A 6000-nucleotide genomic window follows, 5' to 3' on the forward strand; every position below is an offset into this window, starting at 1 on the left:
ACATGGATGTTATACTCCTTTAAGTTTTTCATGTTTGACAAAGTATACTTTTTCCTTTTTTAGGTATAATATTATTTTACCTAAATAATATTTTATCTGGACTGAATAATCTCGGGTCACATTTTCATTTTCTCAGAATTTTATAAACATAGCTCCATTATTTTTTGTACATTTATTTTGAAGAATTTGAGGCTAACCACATTTTTATTACCTTTAAATATAGCAAGTTTGATGCCCTGACTGGTGAGCTCAGTGGACTGAGTGCAGGCTGAGAACCAAAGGGTCGCTAGTTCGATTCCCAGTCAGGGCACATGCTTGGGTTGCAGGCCAGGTTCCCTGTGAGGGCCACATGAGAGGCAACCACACATTGATATTTCTCTCCCTTTCTAAAAAAAAAAAAGGCAAGTTTGGGACTTCGGGTCAAATGGCAGCATATGTAAACATGATTGGCCTGTTTGTACAACCAAATCAAAATTACGTCTAAAATATACAACAACTATCATCAGAACCATCAGAAACACAATTGAATGTAATTGAAGTGTGACTACTAGGCAATTAAAAAACCATGCCCATACAGACTGGTATGAGGGGTGGGGATGTGGAAAGGGGCTTGTCCCACATCCACTTGTAGTGGATAAAAATTCAGGAGGGCTATCTCAGGAGTGAAGAGTTGCAGCCCCACCCAAGGCCCACCAGCCCAGGCTTCCAGTGCCAGGAAGTTACATTTTCATAACTTTGGGCTGCAAAAACAAGTGGGGAATGAGTTGGTGGACGAAACTGCTGGAGTACCAAAAGTTTTCCTTAAACTATACTCGGACTTACACAGACTCACTCCCTCTGAGCTCCAGCATTGGGGTAGAAGCTTAAAGGGCACTGGTGGCATAGAGCGGGGAACTGAAGTATCTGGCATTTGGGTGGGAGCTGGGGGACAGCAGCTTTCTCCCAGACAGAAAGGAGAGCAGAGACCATTGTCTGTCCCTGAACCCTCCCCTCAGAGAGCAGCAGAGCTGGCAGTCTGGTGCCATATTTGAGACTCTGTCAACCTGGCTAACATGTTGGCCCTGCCCTGAAGATCCCCTGAAACTTTATCCTGCCTAAATTACAGGCCCACCCAAACTGTCCATGTGAGAGACTTTTCCATATGAATGGCATGTCTTGGCTCATGCATCACAACTTTGTAAATGCTATGAAACAAACTGCAGCTGGCCCCCAGGTCCTGTACCTCTTGCTAAGTTGCCCCAGGCCCAGCACTAGCAGCAGCCAGCCTATATTCATAGCTTCACTTTCCCTGGGAATCTCCAAACCCAGCACAAGTAGCAGCAGAACACTGGTGGGGCTGACCATGATCTGCATCACCTGGGCAATCCCAGAGCCTGTGCACACAGTAGAAAGCTACAGACCACACTGGAGCATCACCACCCTGCCCCTGCATGGCTGCTCCTCCAAGGAGGACTGAGGTTGGTGGTCAGTGGTCAGAGCCAATTCATGCAGCTGACTGACCTAGGTAAATCCCTCCCATTGATCTGCCAAGAACAATCAAGGCTCAACTACAAGAGGAGGGTATACTTAGCCCACATGAGGGGCACACATCGAGTACCCAGCTTAGGTGATAGGGGAGGCTGTGCCACTGGACTTTACAGGACACCTACAACATTAGGCAACACTACCAAGACAGGGAGTCATAAAGCTCTACACATACATAGAAATGAACACAGGGAGGCCACCAAAATGAGGAGACAAAGAAATGTGGCCCAAATGAAAGATACATCAGAACTCCCGAAAAAGAACTAAACAAAATGGAGATAAGCAATCTACCAGATGCAGAGTTCAAAACACTGGTTATAAGGATGCTCAAGGAATTCAGTGAGGACCTCAACACCATAAAAGGGATCTAGTCAGAAATAAAGGATATACTAATAGAAATAAAGAACAATTTACATGGAAACAACAGTAGAATGAATGAATCCAAGCATCAAATCAGTAATTTGGAATATAAGGAAGCAAAAAAAACCAACCAATCAGAACAATAAAAAGAAAAAAAAAGAGTCAAAAAAAACCAAGTGGGGAGTGGTAAAAAGGGACTAAATGAGATTTTTTTTTAAAGCAAGGATAGTGTGATCAGCCTCTGGGACTACTTCAAGCAATACAACATTTGCATCATAGGGGTGCCAGAGGAGAAGAGAAAGAGCAAGAAATTGGAATTTATTTGAAAAAATAATGAAAGAAAACTTAACTAATTTGGTGAAGGAAATAGTCATGTAAGTCCAAGAAGCACAGAGAGTCCCAAACAAGATGAATGCAAAAAGGCTTGCTCCATCATAATTAAAGACACATCATCATTAAAATGCCAAAGGTTACAGATAAAGAGAGAATCTTAAAAGCAGCAAAAAAAAAGTTCATCATCTACAGAAGAGTTCCCATAAGACTGTCAGCTGATTTCTCAAAAGACTCTTTGGAGGCTAGAAGGGACTGGCAAGAAATGTTCAAGTGATGAAAAGCAAGGACCTACAGCCAAAATTGCTTTACCAGCAAAGCTATAATTTGGAATTGAAGGGCAGATAAAGAGCTTCCCAGACAAGAAAAAAACTAAAGGAGTTCATTATCACCGAACCATTAATATGAAGTGTTAAAGGGACTTATTAAGAAAAAGAAGAAGATCAAAACTGTGATCAACAAAATGGCAATAATTGCATATCTATCAACAACTGAATCTAGAAAACAAACTAAGTAAACAAGAAGAACAAAGGCAGAATTGTGGATATGTAGAGCAGCATTTTGATGGTTGCCAGATGAGAGGGGGTGTGGGGCAATGGGTGAAGACGGGAGGGGATTAAGAAGTATAGAATAGGCAGTTACAGAATAGCCATGGGGATGTAAGAACAGTATAGAAAATAGAGTAACCAGGGAACTTCTACGCATGACCTACGAACACGAATAATAGTGTTGGGATGGCCTGCGGGCATGGTGGTTTCTGGATGGAAGGGGCAAAGTTGGAAAAAATTGGAACAACTATAATAGCATAATTAATAAAATATACATTTTTAAAAAGAAAGAAGCTGTAGGGGTGATTTGCCAATTAACTAACTTAGATTTCCAAAGAGAGAAGATGGTCGAGTCAGTCTGATTATCCATAAACCTACCTGAGTCTCCTGTATGCCCATCTCCCTTGTTATTCCTGGCTGATTTCACCAAACTTGGGTAGAGAACTCTAATATTGAAGTAGAAGTTTATTGATAAAATAACTGTAAAGACTGTTTATTGATTTCAGAGAAAGAGAGAAAGTAAGAGAGAGAGACATCAGTTTGCTGTTCCACCCATCTGTGCATCCATGGGCTGATTTCTGCGTGTGCCATGGACGGGGATCAAACCTACAACCTTTGCATATCAGGGACAATGCTCCAACTGACTGAGCTACTCGGCACAATGATAAATATACTTTTAAAAAGTCTTACTAAATTCATAGCTAGTGTGAAACTTTCTTCTACTATTGACCTCTTCTTAGTTTCATGCTGAGGCTAGAATTCCCCTGAACCCTCAGGTCCTTTGCCCAACTTCTCCCCCTTCCCTATCCTGTTGACGTCTTTCCCTCACAGACTTCTGCTGAGAGCGCTCCCTCAGTCACTTGCACGAATGTCCCCACTTCATGCTCGGCTTCTAGACAACCAGCCCTAGGAAGCCCCCAGCAGAAGTGATGTTCCCTGCCATTGTCTCACATACACTTTGTTTTTCTCCATTGCACTTTTCAAAATTAGCAATTTTATATTTGTTTGTGGGTTCATTCATTTTTATCTCTTTCCATATTTAATTCTACTTTAATAGAAGAAAAAAGAAAAAAGGAAACTAAAGTGGAACTGAAGGAATTTTTGAATTCAAATACTTCCTTACCATAGGAGATGTCATTTCCCAAAGCTACTTCATTAGAGGTCAAGAGCTATTGTTTAAATTGAAACATGTATTTTCCACATTTCTGTGAACTCTGTGGGGCGGGGGCATGCCTGCTCAGCTACCTCTGTACCCTCGGCAGTGGCACCGTGCCCAGCCCTGCGGGAGGTGCAGAGGTTGCTGGAGAGATGAACGGATGTGTAGCTGTGGTCCTCCTTCAAGGTGACTATGTCTGGCGGTTGATATAATGCTCACATTGTCTCTTGGATCATGACACAGAAATTATGTGGACTCCTTTATGTGGCTCTAAGGGGAAGGGCTTAGAAAACTAGGCTTCATTAATTTACCTTTTCATGAGAAAAATAGGGAGGAGGATAAAAAGCAAAAGAAGAAAATAGTATGGCAAAGTGGTCGTGTCTCTTTATTCACCTTACAGGGATAAGAAAACAGGTTCTGGGACATTCGGCCACTTGCCCAAAGCACAGAATAAGTGCAAGTCTAAACTGCAAACAGAATCTAGGGCTTTCTGACTCAGAAACCCATTTCTTTAGTCCCATTGTGTTTTCTTTCACTCTGAAGCTACCAGTTTATTTAAGTAAATTATCTTGGACTAAATATAAGTAAAAGTTTTAATATACTGATTGCTTTGCTTCGGTTAGTGTCAGAACTAGATATAAACCTTAAAATCTGCCCTGGCTGGTGTAGCTCAGTGGATTGAGCACAGGCTGTGAACCAAAGGGTCGCCAGTTCAATTCCCAGTCAGGGCACATGCCTGGGTTGCAGGCCAGGTCCCCAATGGGGGCCATATAAGAGGCAACCACACATGGATGTTTCCCTCTCTTTCTCCCTTCCTTCCCCTCTCTCTAAAAGTAAATAAATAAATAAAATTTAAAAAGCCTTAAAATCCTATTTCGTCTTATGAGCCACCATTACTCAATCTACAGTATTTTATTGAACATCTATGATGTGTTAAACATTAATCAAAGCCATGACTAAAAGGGAAACTATTTGGAGATAAGTTTTTTTTATTCTTTTGGGTTGCTCCTTGAATACCTGATAAGTCAGGTTTATGAAATTAGTCTATTTTGTGTCTGGGACAGTCACCAGTATATATATATTTTAATAATGACAAATTTACTAAATACTTTCTTATTCTTAAAGCACATTCACATACACCATCTCAGTTTCTTCTTGCAATATACCTTTATTTTTAAGATTTTATTTATTTATTTATTTTTAGAGAGAAGAGAAGGGAGGGAAATAGGGAGAGAAACATCAATGTGAGGTTGCCCCTCATGTGCCTCCTACTGGGGACCTGGCCCACAACCCAGGCATGTGCCCTGACTGGGAATCAAACCAGCAACCCTTTGGTTCACAAGCCAGCACTCAATCCACTGAGCCACACCAGCCAAGGCTATACCTCTGTATTAGGGAGACAGGTAAGGCAGGTGTAAATATCCTCATTTTATAGCTATGGAAACTGGGATTCTGACTGATTAAGTACTTGCCCAAGTTCATATAGTTATTGAGGAAAAAATCTGAGACAAGAAAACAAAGTTACGGTGTTCCTTGGGGCACGCCTATGCCCTTCTTTCTGGCAAATACTTTTTTAAAAAAGCAACTCTAGGGCCCCCATGTAACTTGCAACCAGAGGAAGAGCAGGCAGCAAGACCCCTGAATGTGTCTCCAAGGCCCCTTTTCCTGACTTTTCAGTGAGCCAGTAACAGCCCTGCCTTACTCATTTCTTTTCAATGACATCTCTAGGGAGTCAAAACAGCCCTGCCTAGGCTCTTTCCTGTTGCCTCTTCTACCCTAGGCCCGTTCTTGTTTCACTGTCCCCAGCTTTAATCAATGTGCCAACAAAACAAAACAAAATGAAAAAGCTGAAGTTGTAACTCTAAGTTGGTAACAGTGGGAAATTGTAACAGTGGGGAACTGTAATCCACACATCATTGTTTTGACATATTCTGTGAACAATGAATTACTAATATGAAGCTTGTAGAGAAACAGCACATTTGCATAAGAATCCTAGGAACTAACTTCGAAAGATACAAACCCCAACCTTCAGGCACCCCAGTTTAGGAGACTTGCTGACATAGAGCCAGGGTGACGTGAAAC

Source organism: Sturnira hondurensis, unplaced genomic scaffold, assembly GCF_014824575.4.
Source record: "Sturnira hondurensis isolate 20B ecotype Veracruz unplaced genomic scaffold, ASM1482457v3 Scaffold0009314, whole genome shotgun sequence".
Taxonomy (NCBI): Eukaryota; Metazoa; Chordata; class Mammalia; order Chiroptera; family Phyllostomidae; genus Sturnira; species Sturnira hondurensis.